A 21732-nucleotide genomic window follows, 5' to 3' on the forward strand; every position below is an offset into this window, starting at 1 on the left:
TATAGGATCTCTTCTTTGACCTCTAATGTTATGGCATTAAGACTGGGTCAAATAGGCTTTTGAGAGCAAGAAAGCAGGAACTGGTGAAAGATATCTTCTCTTCATAAATATGAAATTATAAACCAGTTCTGTGTGGATATTTAGATAAGACACTAACAGCATAGGAATGAAAGCTGTGTGAGTCTTTTCATTTGTCAGGGAGGGGAATTGTGCATTCAAACCCAAAGCCATCATATCTTCAAGCTGCTCTCCCTGAATACGTGGATAATCATCCTTACTATGATGACAACTCAGATTTTTGTTTTATCACATCATTCTGACACCTAAGGTATGTCTAAAAACTCTCTAAATATTTTGGAATTGATAACATCAGTGCAAACACTACCAACAGAAGACTTCCTAGGGGTGTTTCTGACTCAAACAGTCCCTTTTCTTTGTCCATGAATCCAATGACCTGCTCCGTTTCCTAATGCCAATTAAATGTCCAAGAAGAGGGAAGAAGGGGGACATCAAAGTTGCTACACTTCTCTTATGCCTTTCAGCCAAAAGACTGTCCCCTTTTCTGAGCCTTTTATAGTCTAGGCAGATCTCAACAGCATCACCAGCCAAGGGAGAGCTCTTGCCTAAGGATCTGTCTGCCTAAACTCCTCAATTTATTAGAGCCTACAGACATGAGGGAGCAAACAGGTGCAGTCAGCAAAGACAAGCTGCAGAAGAAAGAAAATAAAACACATCCATTACACACACATGCCTTGACTGCAGAATTCAAAAACCTGCAAAACAAAGCACCCTGATTAATCATTAATTATACCACGTATCTCTTAAAAACTATACATTCACTTTACCAATCTGAAGGTCACATCCAAGATAACAGTCATTCAATCCCATTGCTGTAAAGCACACAATACCAAGCATCCCCCCCTTCTGGATCAGTTGCTTCCTCTGATCTCTTTACATATGCTGACTTAATGCAATTAGGAATACAGTTTTAGCAGGATCAAAATTAATGGACCTACATAAAAGGAGTGCCTGTCTCTATAAGCAAGCCAAATGCCAAACTCCTTAGTAAGGAAAACATTCCCATTCAAAGTAATGGGAAAACAAAAATGCTCAAGACTTGGCCCTTCGGGATAGATTTTTGAAGAAAACTACTTCTATTTCAGTACCAAAGCAAGTAGCCAGGCTAAGTAGTAACTCCACTTACGGGCTCACCAGGTGCTAAGCTCTTATGAAAAGTGTAATAAGAAGCGGGTTTAAAATGTGCTGCCATACCTGTGGTGTTTAAAGACTGATCTTCAGTCTTCTGGGAATAAAAAGGGGTAGAAAAAAGGGAAGAAACTCTAAAACCTAACTGAACATGTAGTCTGGTTTCTTTGCTTCAAAGTGGATTTCTTTCACTGATCCAAAAATTAGACTTCCCCTAGTGTTCCACTGTTCCCAGCTAAGAAAAACAGAGAAAATGCAGTTGCCATGAAGACATCTATAGGAGCTTGCATCCCACTCTACTCGAATATCAAATTTTAACTGCAGATTGAAATTACATGCTATTTAAAATAAATAAATAAATCAATCGAAAAACACAAGACTCCCCTGTAATGTTCTTCGGGCTGTTTTCAGTCAAGACTCGTGTTTGAGTCAATTATGTCTCAATTAACAAGCAATCTTCTGAGAACTACGGAAAGCAATACTAAAGGCTATGGAGGTTACAAAAAGAAACAAGAATAGGATGTTACAAAAACAAACAAGAAATGTTGCTGATTTTTTTTTGCTGTTGGTGGCTCACACATCAGTGTGCCAGAGGCACAAGTAATGGAAACGTACTTTTAGATAAATCTCCTTTCTTTGCTTGGATTATTTTAAAAATGACTCTGCTACAGTGTATATTAACCCATCCACCAACCATCCTATCCTCAGCTTTCTTTTTACAGGTTATTAGGAACACAAGCACCGTGGAATCACCAAATGATGGTTAGCATCATTGCACTCTCCTTTTGTTTGTTAGACACACAGAAAGTATGTATTAGAAATTGAACAAAAACAAATTTCTGGGAAGCAGATCTTCTGCCCTTGCCATCATATATTCAAACCTTCATGCTAGATATGATGGATAACCAGACTTCACTCATTTTCAGCACGGCAGCTCCTCCATTTGCCCTGGCGAGAGATTACACCATGAAACAGGGAGCAAGCACCTGCAAGCTACAGCTGTTTTCTTCCCCTTTCCTTGCTAAACTGACTTTAAAACACATTTCTTCCGAACCTGGAGTCCACACTATGCCTGGTTAAGCTACAACAGATCAAGGGTCAAGTAAGCAATACACTCTATATTTGCTCAAAAATACCTATTACTATTCCTTCCTTATTTTACCCGTTTGTTCCCACACTATGAAAAAGCTATGCTCAATAGTGACTAAAAACGCAGTTATACTGCTACACGTGTAAATATTGCACTTCATTTTGGCACATTAAAGTTACACATTATAACTAGAAAAGATTCCTCTCCCAGAAAAGTATTATTGTGTGAATACACAACATTCGAAACCAAGAGCTAAAAATCATACTCCTTTCTCTTCCAAACAGCACACTGCACTCAACATTTTCCTTAATTTTCCTACCCTGCAGCACAGATACCAGCATCCTACTTACTTTGTGAGTGTGTAGGGAAAGTCCAGCATTTAGCAATGGTGAGAAAATGGTTTTAGATCCCTGAGGGAAGGTGCTAGAGAACTGCATTCAATATAGTTACAATTCAATCCAGTTTGCTGGAGCTGAAAGAAACAAAGTGCTTTTGAAGTTAGAGTGGAGAGGCCAAGATTTTACTTTTTCATGTATGTGTGTGCATGTGTGAAAACTTTAGGAAGTGAAATCTCTAAGGAGAGTGCTGGTCTGTAAGGGCAAGTTTAGCATAAGGCGAGTTGTGCAAGGTATACAGAAGCATACGCTATATGGAAAAGAATGGATAAAGGAACTTGTTTGTACAATCTTTATTTTCTTCCTTGGATACAAAAAAAAACCAAAAAAAAAATCAAAGCAGTTAAATATTTACCTTGAGGGGAAGGGAAAGAAAAAAAAAAAAAATCAGTGTAATTGTACATAATCCTCTGAGTTGCTATAATGAATGCACCTACTTTGGCCAAGAGAAAATGTGTTTTTTTAATTCCTCCAATATATGCATTAGAAAAAAAAAAAGCTGGTAAAGTTTGAATTCAAAGAAACAAAACTGCCTGAGAGTACTTTCCTTACAAGAAAAAAAAAAAAAAGAAAAAAAAAAAGCCCATGCTATGTAATTATAGGAAGGTAAACAACTAGAAAGACTCATTGCAAGTTTTACTATATGCTGGTGATTTGTCATACTGACGAGCTTCCAAAGGAGAAAGCCTGCAACATGTGTTCTCACTCTCTTTATCTCAGACTTTTGCACAATGCAAATTGCAGAGTGTGGAGGCTCAGCTTTCCCATTTGAATCACGCAGTATCGACATTTCATCTCTGGAAGTTTGGTAGGCAGTGTGAAAACCCGCTAGTTGTACAAAACAAGGCAGAACAACTGGTTCAGACAAGCAAATTACATATCGGCTCCTCCCTGACCTCCAGCATCTCGGATAAATGGGGTGGGTGAAAGAGCCCTTAGCGCTGTTGCCAGCAGATCTCTCGCAGCTCCTCAGTCTTGGCAGAATTATAGGGGGCAACTTTTCACATGGATGAACTGTTCTCCAACAATCTTCCTAATGTAGTAGACACAAACAGGCTTTCCTCCAGTACTAGGAAAGCACATCCCACATGTTTATTTCTTCTGAGTAATATTCCTGCAGACAACCCAGTGACATTTCTGGAGGACAGTTTCTCTCTAATAGCAGTGTAGGGGTCAGCTAAATCTTGGGGAAAGACAGGTGGGTGGGGAGCCTCCAGAACCAGTTTCCAGACCAGACTATCTCAGATGCAGTCCTATAGAAATGTGGGTGATTTCTATGGGGTCCCAAGGAGCTGCGGAAGCAAAAGACTCATTTGTCTCTGGGTCAGACTTTAAAATGAGGAGACAAATACTGGCCGTAAGCATGGACAAAGGGATCACTCATAAAAAGTGGGTTATCTGCACAGAGAAACTTTTGGGCACCTTCATCTACAAAAATTATATTGATGATGGCACTGTGTTGTGATGTCACAGCCAGAAACAGGAGAAAAATAATGGGTATGGAAACTCTGGTTCCCATAGGAAACTCTTTCACCCATAGGAATGATTCCCAAAGGTGTTTGCCTCACCATCATGATTGTGACTGTCATGCACAAACATGTTTGCTCCTGCTACATCTGCTACAGCATAGAGAAAGCAACACAAATGTCAGCAGTGGCCAGCCCAACACACTGATGCTGCTGCTGCTGCTCTTGGGCGGAGATGTACAGCATGGAGAATGAAGCCAGCCTGAGGTTGACTATTTGTCCAACCCCAAAACTCAGACAAAAACAACGCAAAGATTAATGCAAAGCTTGCTGAGCTAGGACCCTTCAAGGCTTATTGGTATAAACATCTAAACATTTCAACACTTACTGATGCATATTTCCCCAGTGGTAGAAACACAGATAAGCATCTTCACCATTTTTTACTTGTACTAACTAAACACTTATATTCCCTGGTTTCAGAAAAAAATTGCATTAGAAACTCAGGAAAGGGCAGAATGGATGAGAAGTAAGAGCAAAGGCTGCCAAAGGTTAACCTCTGAGATGAGAGGGAATGGTGCCACAGGGAGCATCTTAGATCAGCCCCTGAAATCTCAGCACTTTGCACTGAAATTTAGTGCCATATGTACTCAACAGTACATACAGTGTTGACAAAGTTTTTATTTTTAAGTAAATAAAGGCCAGAAAGTACAGATTTCCTTACCTCTCCAGTGGCTTCAATTATGCAGTACCACATCCACCATGTGAGCACTATTTCCACAGCTTTAGCACTTGACATTTTGAGATAAAATGTCATGAACAGAATTTGTGAACCTCTCTCTTTGTCATCCCCCCTCCTTTGAATTTAAATCCTTAAAGGCATCAGACAACTGCTTCAAACTATCCCCTTCTTCTTTCCTCAAATTGAAGACCAGACAGACTTTAATGGCATCTTTGCAGATAGTTTGCTCTAAGTCTTATTGCAAGAACTTTTCTTCTCCAGCGCTGCTCACTACTGGGCTAAACAATGACTTTTTTGCTCACTAAGTCCTTCAGGTGGAATCGCTCTTGCCCATCAGTATGACTGCTGGCTGTTTGCTTCTCCTGCCTTCCCTCTTTCCAACACAGGACCACAACAGCTCTTAGGAAGAAATCAGTGCCACCTGCTCAGGTCAGACCATTTTGTCTTTCTAGATTACACTAAATCTCAGAGACTTTTAACTGGTCCCTCCCAACTTATGGCTTCCCTCACTTTTACCTCCTTATGTTCACCCTATTCAAATTTATCCTCATTCTCTATACCCCAAGCAAGAAATCACAGGCAAATATAAGACACAAAAATAAATACCAATTTCCAGTGAAATTCTGGGAACTTCTAGATTGCCTAGAATGTGAAACAGGGACATAAACTATTTTGACAAATAAAGCCAATTAGCACAGGGAGCTTAATGGTATAATCTGTGTGACCAGTTTCTCCATTGCCACACGGATTTATCAGTTTAACTGAAGGAAGTAAGTCATTAATTCTATCACACTCTTCTGAGAAGACAGCTGTGGTGACCCCCCCTCCTGAAAAGTAGATTTTTGATGCATTTTCTCTGCCTAAAGATGAAGAGAACCTTAGTCCCAGCATACTCTTGCTCTTATCTGATGCAAATATGCTGCTTTACAATTCCACTCTACCTTGTCTGCTACTTTATTTAGTTTGCTTCTAATTGTATAGCTTTTCCTGAAAGGTCAATTATTCATCTACCTGATGGCCTCCTGATGGAGTCTGACCTGATTATTACCCCCTGCCTACTTATGTTATCTATGGTCAAGATGATGTCTGGCATTATTAAGATGGGATGTCATCTCAAGGATGCCTTCACAACTGGAAGAGCTTATGTGACAGCTCTGAGCTGAGAGACAAAAAAAAGGAAGCCAAAACCTTGTTTTTCTTCTTCTCCAATATTTGCTCTGAGCTGTCATGCTGCATGAGGGGCTATACTGGCATCTGTTATCCATTCCCCCAAAGGAGCCCTTCACAAGAGTGAAGCTGCCTGCAAAGAAAACAGGAGGATTTTGAAGATGGCATGTGGAAAGTTGCCATAGGTCTTCCAGAAATCTTTTCGGTAAATCTCATAAGAGCTGACCTGGGGCATATGAAACCACAGTGCTTGTGAAGTACAAAGTAATCACTCTGAACTTTCTTTCAGCCATTTGCATTTTCTCTTCAGAGAGATGCCCTGTGCCTACGGGAATATTTGCCTCTATTTGCAGCTGACTTTTAATCTAAGTTGGAATCTGTTGGCTTTTCTTTTATAGTTGACAGTGAAGTTGTGGCTCTGTTAAGATAAGTGTTTCTTTTGTTGCCTCTTGTATGAAATTCCTAGAAGATGTGCCCTTGAACAAATCTCCCAGAATACCAGGGCAGAAATAAAGTAGAGTCGCTATTACTGAAAGCACTCAGCAAATCCCACACAGCCCAAGAGAATCTTAGAGAAGATGTTGAATAAAGATGCTCAGTATGGCCAGATAAAAAGCACCAAACAACCAACAAATGCTGGATTATAAAGCTTAAAATCTAGAAGTAGCTATTAATCCTTTACATTTGTTACCCTGATGTCTAGAATTTATTTATCCAAGTGACAATGTAGGAACATTCCTAAGCTGATTAATTTTACACACAAATAAGTTCTTAGGACATTTCTAGAACTAAAAAAGAAAAAAACCACTTTCTATAAGTAAAAGGTAAGGGTTTGTGCGCCCGGGTTTGGGTGTTCTTGTTTGATTTGGGATTTTTTGGGGAGGGGGTTGTTTGATTTTTTCCCACTGGAGGGTTCATGGGATTTCTGCTTGAGCTCCTTTAAGTATGTGAGCTCATAAGTACTACTGAAAACATTAACAACCTCAGAACTGCTGGCCCCCAGAAATGATGCAATTAACCACTGACAGTCTTCACAATAATGTTACAAATTAAATTAGATTGTCTCAAACAGAGTTCACAAAGGAGCCAAACCCCGTAACTTCCAATCTATCCTTCGCAACTGAGATATAACTGAACACTTGTTTCAATATGAGGTTCTTTATTAATAGATTTAAAGCCCACTGTTTCATTGAGAGAAATACTTTCAACCCACATGAACATTAATATTCTTCCCATGCTTGTATGTTCATCTGAAGAATATCCTATATACACTTAGAAACACAAGCAAGAGTCTAACTAAAGACACCTCTTTCTATGGAGGAACAGCAAGGATAAAGAAGACACAGAAGTTCCCATGGAGATGACATAACTCAGAGAGGAACCTCTGTTAATCCAAGGGGAGTGCTAGCTAGATATGAAAAATGGGGCAGCGGATATTGTATTAGCTTCTGCAAGGACCCTTAGCCCTTGCATCAAGCAAGGCTGTGTGAAACTTTAAAAGCCATCTGGAACATCAACAAAAAGCCTCCTGCCTTATCACCACTCCAGGCACTACAGCAAAATATTTTCCACGCCTCTCAGCAGACGAAGGTTAAACACAGATGAAGCAATACTGCAATACTGGAAGAAGGTCGCTAATAAAAGTTGTGTTTTATAATGGAGCAGTTTTCACCAAAATGGGAATTAAGGGGAATATAGCTACCCTAGAAAGTAGTGGGATCTGTAACAGTTTGTCTTCCAACATCACCCATATCAGAGAAGCAGTTCCTTTCAGTGTGTGCTAAAAAAAAAAAAAGACATTGTTAAGCACAGTGGAACCCTTTCAATTACTCTTCCCACTTCTATCTGCAGGATCAGTAGATCTGAAGTGTGCATAAACAACACTTAAGCCCAGAGCCCCCTAAGGCAGCATCTTCTACCAGCATGGTGAGAGCTTACAAGGCTCTCCACTAAATCAACTCACCCAGCAGAAAACATCCCGTATGTGAAGTGAACTCTTCAAGAACAAAAGGAACAATGCTAGGAGAGTGGGGTAGCCTGCAAAGCAACAGTAACCTAGCTAAAGGAAATCACACTAAGTCACAGTTAGAAAGCCAACATAAATTCTGCTTTCAGGAAGAAAAATCTTGCTTGCTACTTCTTAGTACTGGGCTGTCCCAGTGAGGATGAACAAAAGCACTTTGGACTCCTCCACTTGACTTCTGCCATTCCCGATGATGGGAGCTTGGAAAAATTCAACTTCTCCAGTAGACACACTGAAAACTGTTCAATTATTCAAAGAGTAAAGTGCTAGATATGAGTCAAGAAAACAGGATCAGGAACCAGGTCTCAGTACTGTGGTTAGCAGAGCACAGAATGGCTTTAACCACAGCAGTGTCTGCAGTGTAGGCATTGAGCAAGGCTTCAGAAATCAAAGCATAGCATTTCAAGAGAAACAAATGGGTTTAGGAGCCCACATCCCCTTGAATGAATTGCATTTCTAAACCCAGCAATGGCTTTTTTTGCAGCTCTTTCATCTCCAGCCACACAATTATAAATTGTATCCAAATCTCCATCCTCTTTGCTAAAGCTGTTCACAATCTAGTTTCTTTCTCCAGAAATAAACCACCACAATAAGAATAAAGCCAAAACAAACAGCTGATGCCATTTGTTTAATTAGTTGGACAGTTTCTGACTGATACGGTATTTGAAACTTTTGTTTTTGTGCAAGAGGAGTTCTTCAAACTACAGCATTTTGAACATGTATGCATTAGTAAGAATGTGTCGTTCGTTAGTAGCCTCCCAGTCAGGAAAGTCTGCCCGACTCAAATGATGACTTAGTGTCACAGGAATCATTTCTTTTTTGCTGTTTTATAGCCACTCATCTTGAACTGACATTGCACAGTGCTCTTCACTGCTGGTGTCAGATGGTATATCAGCATCCAGAGCAGCCTCAGAATCTTCTGGATGAAAAGTTCCTATGATTAACTTTAAAAATGTCAATCGTTCGCCATGTTCAATATTCAGGCTTGTTCATCAGTTAGTAATAACATTCCTAGCCGAACTGAAAATGTGTTCTGAGTAAGTGCTGGGAAAAGGAAAGCTTAAACGTTTGACAGCAGTTAGAGATGAAGCAGACTATACTTTTCATTCTGAAATGAGGATGCACTGATTTTCAGCAGGCTTCTGCAACAGAATCCACTACAAGATTATGGGAACAGACCTTTTCTTCTTGGTTTTGTGACAACTACAATTCTGCATTCCTTGGCTCTGCCCTGCAATTAAAAGGGGAAGATACCAGAAACAGCTGAAGAAGCAAGAGACAAGAAAGGAAAAATAAGCTAATTCTAGCTACTCCTCTCTTTTCCGTGTGCGTCGTACACATTTCATTATTAGATTAGAAGCTTCTTCCTGCACCATCTCCATAAGCTTTGAAATTGCCACCATTAAAGCACGTCACAGAAGTTATTTTTAAACTGTGGATTGTGTTACAGAGAGAATCTCATTTTTAAAAATGTAATGGAGGAAAAGCATTCATTAGAAGACTATGACAGCTGAGGAAAAAAATATTCATCATATTCCAAGGATATAGAAGAGAAAAAAGCTTGGAATGTGTTCTTGCTCTCTCAGCCTGAATATCTCTCTCTTCCCTGACTGGTGTGAAATATGATCAATCAAATTAATTCTGCACATACTAAAAATGAGCTTCTATAACTCATTCAGCTCTAAAGTCACAGTGTCTCATCATATGCACCTAAATGAAAAGGGACTGGTTTCACATGCTGTAAAGTAGGTGGATCTCCCAGCACGCCAACCTGATTTTCAGAGGCATACCAGTGCCTGCAACATGCATTGATCACCAGGCAAAAAAGAAACAGGTAACAGATCTGTGATTCTCAGGGGAGCAGTGCCTGCAGCCATGGCCTTTTGAACAGCTTTCACTGGTTAGATGATCTTCAATCACCTCCATTCCCCAGTGGGGACTGCCACCAGGGGACTCCTGCTTGCCTCATGCTGCTCAACACCATCACAGTGTTTTAACACTCAACAACAGTTTAAGATGAGAAAATAGGTATCACACCATACTCGGAAGCAAGTGAGACACTGAGCTTGAAAAACCCCTCTGACTAGCAAAGGCAAGTGAATTCATGTCCTGCCCAGGTGCTCAAAAAAAGGCAGAAGACAGGAAAAATGTTCACATGCAAGAGAAAGGGCAAGACCAATGTTAAATGGGGAGTGAGGATTTCTCCCACGAGCAAGCAAATAAACTCCTCATGCATTATTCACAGGCTGTGCATCAGGGGACTGGTATACCTCCTGTAGAAGGAAAAAACCATTCAGCATCCTTGTAGCTTCAAAATTGCAGAATCACCCCAGGGAAAAGATCGAGGGAAGAGGCTGAGGTGTGAGGCCAGTTTACAAGTCAAACACTGTAAGAGGTAAGAGTGTGGGGGGTTTGTTTGGTGTTTCTTACTATTATTATTTTAGAGGCTGCATACTTATACAAGGAAATACGAGACTGAACTGATCCAAATTTGAAAATTGTGCTCAGTATCTATAATAACAAGAGAAGAGAGAATTCTTAGCACAAGTTACCAGAGCCACATTTAAAAGACGGCACATCCACAATCCAAGCATTACTCCATTTCTCAATACTATCCTATAAACTGAACTTCTGCAGGACTCTCTGTACTACAATTTACTAATCCCCAGCTCTCCCCAAAGGGCACTCCACAGTTTTCTCCAAGCACAACCCAAGCAACATGAAAAAGAACCCATAAGGGTCAGGAGGAAGCCCTGAGGCAGAGCTCTGGCAGAAATCCAAGCTGGAAGAGACACTGACCATGCACAAGCAAGTGCAGACCAACAACTTTTCCCCCGAGTGATATTTTAATTCAGAAAGAAACCTTCACTAATCTTGGGGTTTATTATCATCTGTGTAACAAATGGGACTGCAGTTGGTCTATATAAAGCATCGATTTCCTACAAGGCATTTTAGACTTTAAATGAGGAAGGACCAGATCTAAACCAGAAATCTGCTGGAACCCCACTCTCACCTTTAATTTGGTTTAAGCGTGCCAAAAGGCAAGGAGTGAAAGTGTGGCAACAAAAAGACCTTCGTGGAATGCAGGGTGCAGGAGGGATCCTACATCTGCACCAGACCTCCCTCCCTCTCTATAGCAGGGCTGCAGGAAACCATCCTCCCTGACCAGCACCTGAGACACCAGATGCTGCAGTTGCACTCTCCCCAAGCAGAGGACACAATATATTGTCAGGGAAGCTGCCTAGCTGAAGGACAGCTGGGCATGCAGCACATCTCACAGTAAATAAATGACCTCTCTCATTAAAGGCGCTTTGCTATTTGGCCATGATATTTTTCACTGTGCTCCCACAATGAATTCTCTAAATGAAGTGAGTTTGGCTTGCCAACCACCAGCTTTGGGCAAGACCTCCAAAACTCCTATATACTTTATAAAAGGAGTGAGCATCTCTCAGTACACACCAGGACAAGACTTAGCTCAAGGGAGCAAAAATATTGGTCGTGGATGCTGCATAACAGAAAGAGCAGTAACTGCATTGGGAAAATAGAGGTTCCACCATGGACCATAAGAATAGCGCCAGCAATAATCCTCCAGTGCAAAATTTCTAACCTCTCCCAGGCAGAGCCATTAAATACAAGGATGACATCCACATGCTCTGACTTCTGAAACCCAGGAACTCACAGGATTAAAAAGGACTGCAAACTTGTTATAAAATCAGAGCTGGTCCTCCAATAGGGAACACATCCCACACCACTTCCCTCCCAGCCCCTTGCTTGAAGGCCTACATTACAAAACAGATTTCCTCCAAAGCTCTTCCTGTGATGACCTTTACTGAAGAAGATAATCTAAAAGCAAGATAAAAGCATAGGATGTGGGTTAGAAGAGGTCAAAAAAAGCCACCATGTACCATTACTGGGTTCACAGGAATGTTTCATTATTAAGTATTTTTCTTCTCTTTCCCATCCTGCACTGTAGAGAAAGTATTTTTCCAGAATGTTCAAAGGTACCAAGAATCAATTGAAAACATATGAAAAACAGTTAAAATGTGGGGGGTTTTGAGCCCCGTGCATTTTGGAACTGAAAGCAAAGCGCTGTAGAGTAGCCATCATTAGGGAAATGGTCTGCTTAAAGAAATTTTCTCACATATTAAGGGGACTGTGAAGCATTTAAGAGTCTAAAAATATTTTTAGATTGTCAGGTAGGAAGAGCTAGGTGGGGATTTTACAAAACCTGCTCTCTTAACCTGAAATATGTGAGCTGTACCTACATGCTCTTTAGTTATCTAATGTTCTCATCAACTGAACTACGATTAAATCCATACACTGATACTGGCTGAAGTGGAGGCAAACTGCAGAAACTGTTCCCCTCTGGACTGATGATGGCTAACAGGCAAAAGCTGATTATCTCTCCTAAAGATTTCCACTCTGCCTTCAGGGTGTGCAATTCCCCTTCTTTAGGACTGTGCCTTCTGTTTGGGATTCCAGCCCATGAGCAGATTCCTCCTGTTCCTGACCATGTTTTTTAATGATGGGCCAGAGCTGCAGCAAACTCACTGAGCATTTCAAACTCTTCCCAGTGAAGTTGAGAGAAGCTTTGCCAGGATTCAGTACTCTCTGCTCTGGAGGAGATCCAGCCAGGTGTCTCATCTTCCTGCAGTCTGCTCAGCTCCACAGATTCATGGAGGAAGCTCACTCAAAATTGTGCCGAAGAATACACCCAGAGAAACTGGTGGGATTAAGAGCTCCACAGAATCATTGGGAACTTGGAAACAGATTTAAGCAGCAGCTTGGAGTCAAGCTTTCAGCCTTTGACACTTGTATCGTGACTGGAGTGCCTTCCAGTTGATTATGGACCCACATCCCTCAGCCAGCCTGCCAGTGCTCTTCACAGAAACACCTTCTAATGCTGTAGATGTCAAGTTCCCCACTGGTACTAGGTCCTGGCATGCCCAAGGGTATTCATCTGGATGACACAGCACATTGAAAGCATGCCACCACCCCCTCTTTTACTTCTCACTGTGCAGACCCACATTAGCCATAATCAAGTGTATATTACTAAGACAACGTAAGTCTAACAGTATGACTCCATTCTTTGATAAACAAATAATACACAAATGCTGCCAATCTGATATGCCCAGACATTCTTCTTTAAATAACTAAATCGTGGCTTTCTACTACCTGCATCAGAAACCAGAGTCGCAAACTACAGGAGGAGGGGGGCAGAAACATCAAAACTCAGAGGCTTTCAGTTCAGTCATTAGAAAGGTAATTTGAGGCACAGAATGAGGCTCAAACTGCGCACTATGGCTCTATCTGCTGTCCACTGCACAGCAGATCCTCTGTACTGTCTCCTGGTTGTACCAGCAGACTACTCAGCTTCATTACTCCAGGAAGTGCATGTGATTGATCAGATAGGGATTATTCCTTGTCTTACTCAGTTGCTAGTTAAACCAAGATGCTTGAAGCCTATTGCAAAATTAAAGGAGATACAACCCAGTAAGCAACACTGACATTTAAAGTTGTTAGACCAAACTCACAGACTTTCCCACTGAGCCAATGCCAGAGCAAGCACATCTGTAGCCACAAGATCTTGGCACAAAGGCTGTCCAGGCATCATGGACCTCAGTCCTGCTTCCCAGTGGGCTTCCTCAGTTCATCCAACAACAAAAGGATTACTACTGAAAAACACTAATCCTGTAAAAATAAAGAAAAGGAACACACTCAAATACATCCAAATTTGTGCTGCGGTTTAACAGAGAAGAAACTCTTTAAAATAAACGGCAAATTTTCTCAGCTGGGGAGGATTTAGATCAGCACCAAATCCCAAAAATTGTATTATATACTACAGGAAAAACTTGTTAGGATTTGGATTATATCAATCCAGATGAATAAACTCCTGGAAGCAGTAAGAATTAGAGAAGAAAAATAAAAGGAAATTATAGTTAAGAAGGAAATAAGGTTGGAAGGGGAGCTGCTTTAGTGGCTGACTCCTCTATTGCCAAATACAGCTTCTGTGCAAGTTAAAATATCAATGCAAAAATCAAAACAACTGGCAAGAACTTGCGTCAAATGGTTTTCACCACTTCAGACTTCTCAACATCAGCTCTCATTTCTGCTGTATTTTTCTTTGCCACTTTCACTTCTCACGTCTACTCATGCTGGGTTTGGATGCGGTAACATAAATGCACGGCTTATTTCTTCTCTCAGTTTGCTGCTAATAATTGTCTAGACTCAGGAATGGCACAGCAAAAGCATTTTCTTGTAATTTGAAGAAATGTAATGAGGAATGCTTCCACTTGAAGCATTTAAACAGTAGTTTGAAAATGAATCCATGCTTTCATTTGTGGAGAATGACGCACAGGAAGAAAATATCACACCATATAATTTATGCAAGGGAAATTTTCCAAAAGATCAGAACCTGATGGATACTAAACAGTTAACATTAAATTACACAAATGAGGAGGAGGAGTGCTATGTACTTACTGAAATTAAATGTACCTGCTCTCTGAGTATAAATCCAGCCCCAGCTATTCCAAGCTCCCTATATTAAATTTTATTCATGAAGTTCAAACTAAGATTATGCTGATAAAATGCCAGCCTGCATCTGCACTCCCCAGCAACAATACCAGAGATAATTCCTGTTGATTCTTTGCTATATTCAGTATCCTTATATTTTACTGCAGCCGCACCAGACCCTTAGCCTAGCCAAGTCTGTGCTGCCAGTTGGCATTACAATCCTTCCAAAAGGAAACATACTTGTAGTTCCACTATCTTGGCTCAAAAATGCCCATTTCTCTTCAGCTTATGATCAGTCTAGTTGCTAACACACTGCCAGTTGTCCTGAGACACCTCAAAGGGTACAGACAGGCACAGAATAAGTACAAGAAGTGTGGTCCCTCCCCATTTTTAAATGCTTTTTTTGGAGATGTTCATTGCATGGGTTTAAGCAGAAAGTAGATGTGCTTTGGAAAGCCATGTTCTGGCTCAACCAGCAATCATGAACCTGACAACGTAACTGCCCGGTTTTTCTGGTCTGTATTGCAGAGAAGACAGGGATGCTTGGATTTAAAAGCCATACTCACTTCCTACCTGATATTTAGGTTTCTGTATACTCTCTCCCACCTATAGGATATGCAATATTGTGGCTTTGCTCTACTACAGGTCAAATGCTTAGCAGTGCTTAGGACCACATTTTTGAAGCACTAAGACACAAACACTGCAGAGCAGGCATCTAAGTCACATTTCGCATTAAAACGTTTTTGTCTCCTAAACACTGAAACAACTTCGGATGGCAGACAGTGTTCAGTTTTATCTACTGCTCATTAAACAAATACAGTCAGATGAGGGAAAGCACAGTAGAGAGCACTCCAACTGCACCAACACATTAAATGGAATATTCATGTTAAATGAAACAAATAACCAAACAAGCCATGTAGAAAAGAAAAGACCAGGAAAGCGTGCAAGAGACACCATCAAACATGTGAAGTGATTAAAATGAGGAAGAACAACAGCTGGACACCAAGGATGGGACAAGAATGACTAGTTTAATTTATAGCAACGGAGATACAAGTTCACTGGCAGAGAAAAGAAAGAGCGGTCTGGACTACTTGATTTGGCATTAAGTATAAACATGCTAAGGATTTTACTACCCTTACTCTTAATCTTCAACACATTCAAGGAGAGGGTTTTTTTGAGCAAACTTTACAAAAAGTATTGACCACTCAGCCTAAGTTCAATGATGATGATGATAACCCATAACAACAATAGGTAGGCATTTATTTTGAACCAACCGTACCTGTAGTTTTTACTTCATGTTTCAGCTGAAGATTATGACATATGCTTCTCTACAGGAAGCAAGTATAGCTTGAAGACAAAATGGATAACCTGCTGCACCCATCCCTCAGACTTCTCCAGGCAGAAAATCCATTTAAATCATCCATATCACTGAAGCTTTTAATATTGGCCCTATGCTAGTGGCTCACTCCTGATCACACAGTAAGACCCCTGTCTGCACATACAATGCTGGACTGCACGCCTGGATGATGCCCACTCAGCCAGATGCGTATTCAAAGAGGGACACCATCTGAGGCGCAAGCATAAAGCACGAGAAGGGATTTTTTTTTTTCAGGTTTTATGGTATCAGTGTAAATTCCAAAACTACTTTGCATTGAATTTTCCTTCTCCCAATACACTTGCTGCCTCTTCTCCCCGCTCATGTTCCAAGGCTTCTTTAAGATGAGATATATAGTCATTTCCTCACCACCCTGTCTTATTACCTAGACATGGCTGTATAAATATGTTCAAATGTAAGGAGATATGATATGGTAATGCTTAGCCTGCATGCAACAAGGAAGGATTTTTTGCAGAAAAGACAGTATAGGGATACTGGGCCAGATACTTCTCCGAAACCTACTGCTGTTTGGCTTCAATCTTATGTGGAAGCTATTCAAAGAGGGATTCATTTGAAACAGATACACACAAGCATAATTAGACAAGAACCATGAAGTTCATGAGTTGATTATATCACAGATTCCAAGGCAAAAATGATTTTCTCCTGAAAGGCCACGTAATACCTAGTGTTAATAAAATCCAAGGAACCCAAGTGAGTTGAAACATTTGTCTGGGTTCTTGGATTGCTTTCTGGGATTTTAATGACCCATATTTCCAAAAGGTAGCTTCTTCTAAACAGATTACAACAGCAACATCACTTTAATTTGCAGCATTAGGTAGGTAATATATGATAATATCCTAATATTTCAACTAACATACTTTACTTGTCTTATTTAATAAGAAAACATATTAAGAATGCAAATACCTGTGCAATTACACTTTCTTTCCTTCCTCTGCATCCAGTTCCTCATAGCTAAATCTAGCCGCAAAGAGAAGACCTAGCAACACATTTTGTTGCCATTGTTCTTCCCAGGAACAGATAATGTGTTTTAATATGGTTACAGAATTCAGTCTTAGTGAGACTCAAGCAGAAAAGCAAATCTTAAAGTGAAATGATTTACTGGCAACTCCTAGGGACTCACAACCTAGCACTGAGTAGAAGTTTTATCACTGAAATGCAGACAGTGAAGGGAATTACTCAGAAAAAACTTCCTCTCCCACATCACATGATTTTTCATGTTTTTTTAACACCAAATGCTTTTTGTCTGGATTGGGGAGGGGCAGGAAAGTTTAATGCAGAAGCTTTCAAATACAGACCTCAGAATGGAAGAACATTTTTCCTTAAGTTCACATTCTGACTTTATAACTGTGCCTTGCATATACTTCCTGTACATACCTGCCTCACTCATGAATCAACTATTAACCAAGCTACACAAACTATTCAAGTTTTAATGGTATGCATTATTTAACAAAGAAAGATCTCAAAGGAAAAAAAATGCCAAAATGTACAATATAACAGAGAAAGAGAGACAGAAATTGATTTATACAAGACAAGCTCAGTTCACAAGTACAAATCACATCAGCGGTTGGCTTTGCAGCCAAAGAACACCTGAGCCATCAGCATTCTTAGTCTTAATCCTCTTAAATAATTTAGAAGTTATGCCTGATCTAAGTTAATCAAGCATTAATTAAGCAAAAATCCCTGACAAATCACTGCTATATGTAAAGGAATGACCAGGCATTATACACAACTGTAACTTTATCACTTTCTATGCCTTTCCTCAAGCAATAGATCAGCTTCAAGAAGCTCTCACCAGCCATTAAATGCTTTGAGGCAGGGCTTCAGGACAAGGGGAGAAGAGTTATTTTGGAGTGAAGTCCCACACATTAACATTGTGAAGTTTCAGTAAGCCCATCACTCATAAAATGTCAAAAGCAGCAACACAGGATAAGCCATATGGTACCTCTTCATAAAGCAATAGAAGAACCCCAACTATACTTAGCTCTACAGGAGTCACAGCCAGAGCACCAACATACCCCAGTACTATTAAAATGTCTTCATGAATACAGAAATGTTCACATGCTTGCTACGAAAAGCTGAAAATAATCATCTGAATTGCTGAGCAGCAGTTTCAATTAATAGGTCTATTTTCCCCATCTGTGGGCAGAGGATTTGCTTGCTTACTTCCATTAATGCTAACATGAGGTGGAATAGCGACATTCCTACTGCTGCACCTTTTGCTGAAGTTAAAGCGGAGCAATTCATTGCATTTTAACCTCTGCCCATTTTGCTCCCTCTCGGGAAGGAGCTTTAAATGTAAACTTAAAAATTGATGAGCATTACCTTGAGAAGAAAATACACTGTTTTATTTTTTTTGTTATTAATCAACAAGCACAGCCATCCCAACAGACCAATTATAAACCAAGTCAAATAAAGAAACGAATCTTCATACTAAAGCACACAGTTAAGTCAAATACAGCTTATAGGTCAGATTTTTGAGATGATGCACTTCCATCCCAAACAGAACAAATATTCCAATGGTTTCTGTGCTTACTCCCTACCACCTCCAACATAAAAAATTAAGCTGATGCTTCTGAAAGACAGATTATGCTACAACAGATACCAATAAAACCTCGGGGGGGGGGGGGGTGTACAGAAAATGAAACAGTAAAGGATTCTGGTCCCAGTCAAACCATTCAGTGTAAGCAACTCTCAGGCTGCAGTTTCAACTGTGATCCAGCTCACTCTGAAGTTCACTGTGGGCTGGGTGCCTCTTTCTCTGGTACAGACTATAGGCGCTAATACACATACCAACAGTAGAGGCAAAATCCCAAAGACCAATTAACCCTCACCAAAACCAGAATGAGACAGAGCATGTCCAATGGAGGACTGAGGGCTCATTTCACTCAAGCAAATACCAAAGAAGCATGGACACTAGGATGGGGAAAAAACTGGTATCAGTGCCATCACGTGGGGAAGAATTTCCACTGAGCTGTGAGCTCAGGTACTGGGAAAATTGAAAGTTCCAGATAGGCCAGACACAGTATGCACATCCAACCTGAAGTTCCTCAGGGCTCTGCCTACAGCAGACATGGTGCGATGGGTGCAAGAGGCAGGTGCCTTCTCATCGGGATCAGGAGCGACACACTGCTTGCTGACAGCTTGTCATAACACTGCCTTGAATATTTGGGAGTTCCATTTTCAAAGATCTTTTCTATGCTAATGACTTCCTACAGATGTTTTGAAATGTTTTAACTGTTCTGGTTTGATTCAGTGAGCCCATGATACTGCGATTTGATGTGAACACAGTAAGAGCTGCAGCAGTGAACCCATCCAAGACCTTCCAGTAGCAACAGGAGATGGAGAAGCAAATTCCCATGCTCCCTGAGACAGTGGGGTCAGGTGAAAGATGGCAACAATGTCCTGCTGGAACAAGAGTACCGGTTTTGCCTCTCACAGAAAAGGGAATTTCTATTCTGTATAAAACCCTGCCATTTTTAACTGACTTTTCAAACCAAGCAAGAAAAGGTCAACATTTCTATATACCAGAACTTTTTTAATGCTGATTCAGAAGTATTGGTATCTCCCTAACAATATTAATCTCAAGCACAAATACGGCACCAAATAATAAAATCAAGAGTCTAAGAGAAGTCAAGTGTAAAAGTAGCACACAATGTGTAAGCATCCCCCTATCAAAACAAGGACTGAGCATGACGTGCCCACAGAATGGTTGGCTGTCAATGCAGCTGCATTTTCATCAGAGGCTCCCAGTTGTTTCTTCTCCATTTCCTTCCTCTCTCTACTGTTCACCTAATGCTCAGAATTTGATTTTGTTCATAATGCACTGCCTGTTCAGCATTTAAAACCCAACTGTCCTATTACAGAACAGTAATAGTAATATCCTCCAGAATAATTTTAACCTCTTTTTCCAATTTTTGCTATTTCCTTATATAACACATCATTAAAATTAAGTGTTATAAAATTGTCTGGGTTTTCTAATGCAGAGCAAAGGTGGTCAAGAGAACACCAAACAGTAAGGCAGCCAGCCATCATCCTCCTCCCAGTTCCATATGCGCAGTCTTCCTTCTAACATGACTGACATACACCGCCACAATTTTTCTCTGCAACTAATGCAGCTGGAAAGAATCAGGCTTTTGGGTTCTGCATCAGACATTTAAGTTGAATATGTTTAGACTCAATGTCTCTTAATAAAAGGCAACATCTTAATCTATGGGCAGCAGTTCATAAACAGCAGAAGCCACGGATACCAACAGCAGCACCAAGGGAGTTTCTGCCTTTCAGCTACTATTAATGACAACTTCAGTGGGATCTGTTGAGGTGACCTGTGGCCCCAAAGGTTTGAGAACTGCAGAGTAAGAAGTTTCTAAAAGGTCTGGAGCCTTTTCTTTAAGATGTGCCAAGTTCAGGCGATGAAGATGCTCATATATATTCAAAATAAAACCAAACTCCAACCGCCAAACACTCAAGTCCCACAGAAGACAGCATTTTAGACTTCTCACATAAAGCAGTATTTTTGTTCCACAAGAAAACCTTCCACTGGGCCTTACTGAGGATTTAAAATAAGTTATTTCTTTTCCCTCTGCAAACACAACTCACCTGAAGCTGGGGAAGAAACCAATCACAAGCTTGACTGCATGTGTTTCAACACAGATGATCTTTCTTTCGCACTACATTTACGCTATTGCCTTCTGTACAGGGACATCACTGCTGCCTGACTTCCTACCTTCTCTCCCCACCTCCAGTAGTTAATGAATCAGTCACATGGTGAGATTCTTCTGGAAAAGTTAAGTAAGAAATTTTCTGGGTAGAGGAAATAAGTTGTTACAATAACAAGCAATTTACTATCGGAATGCTATGCATACTGTATCATCTTATTTGTATTTCACACTTAATCTCCCAGCTCACAAAAGTTTTATCGGATTGGAGGCATGTGCTGTATTCCCCTTTATAAAATTTTACAGTCCCTTGCTATTCTCAGGGCTTGTTTTATAGGCACAATTTGCTGCTTTAATCTCACCCAATTGTCATGTTCTAAATCACGGTGTATAAAAACGTCTTAAAAGGAGAGATGCGCTGAAGGGTAGTACTTAATTACACTTACTGCCTGATTTAAATGTTATCTGTGCTTTGCCAAGTGCCAGGCACAGAGTAACCCAGCAGTGCAAATCTGCATAAACGGATACAAGTCATTATTGGGCTTTTAATAGCAACCCTGTTCTCCTAATGCAGCATTCTGATGAAGGTGTGTTCCTCCTCCTCTCACATTAGCTTGTGAGAATATTAAGTAAGGAGGCTGGGAAAGCTGGTAATTGGTAGGGTCTTTCCAGTCACTCTTGCCTTATTTATTTTGATCTCCTTGCAGAAGTCTTTGTCAAGGCAATTTCACTGGTCATCTTCACGAGTCTAATGGGTCCTAATAAAATTGAAAAACGAATGCACAAAGCAAACAAAGTCCATTTGTTCAGTGGTTTCCTATTCCTTTTGTAGTACTGCCTGTACAGAAGACCCTTTCCCCAAAATCACAGAAAGAAATAAAGCAAATTAAAAATACCACCAAAATTTTGGGTAATCAATGTTTTGATTTCTGACTTCTGCTTCCCCCACCCAAGCAAGCACAGCAAGGGACCGATTTGCCGCTGCACTAACTACAACTGACATGCACTTAAATTCTCTGGCTCAGGGGAGCAGAAATGCAGCCTAGAGTACAACATATCTGAAGACTTTCTGCTTCATGCTT

The 21732-nt window shown here is 40.5% G+C and overlaps 1 protein-coding gene across 6 annotated transcripts in view; it reads right to left on the reverse strand.

The window, feature by feature from the left end:
- The window catches only part of SGCD (sarcoglycan delta), a 396287-nt gene that overhangs the window by 349677 nt on the left and 24878 nt on the right, over positions 1-21732 (reverse strand). Inside the window, exon 1 of one of the 6 annotated variants that reach the window (XM_065691102.1) lies at positions 4879-4979. The exons of the other annotated variants lie outside the window; for them this stretch is intronic. The gene's annotated coding sequence lies outside the window, so the exon portion shown is untranslated. Of the gene's footprint in view, positions 1-4878; positions 4980-21732 lie in introns of those variants that run through there. 6 annotated transcript variants of the gene reach the window in all.

The sequence above is a fragment of the Lathamus discolor genome, chromosome 10 (genome assembly GCF_037157495.1).
Source record: "Lathamus discolor isolate bLatDis1 chromosome 10, bLatDis1.hap1, whole genome shotgun sequence".
Taxonomy (NCBI): Eukaryota; Metazoa; Chordata; class Aves; order Psittaciformes; family Psittacidae; genus Lathamus; species Lathamus discolor.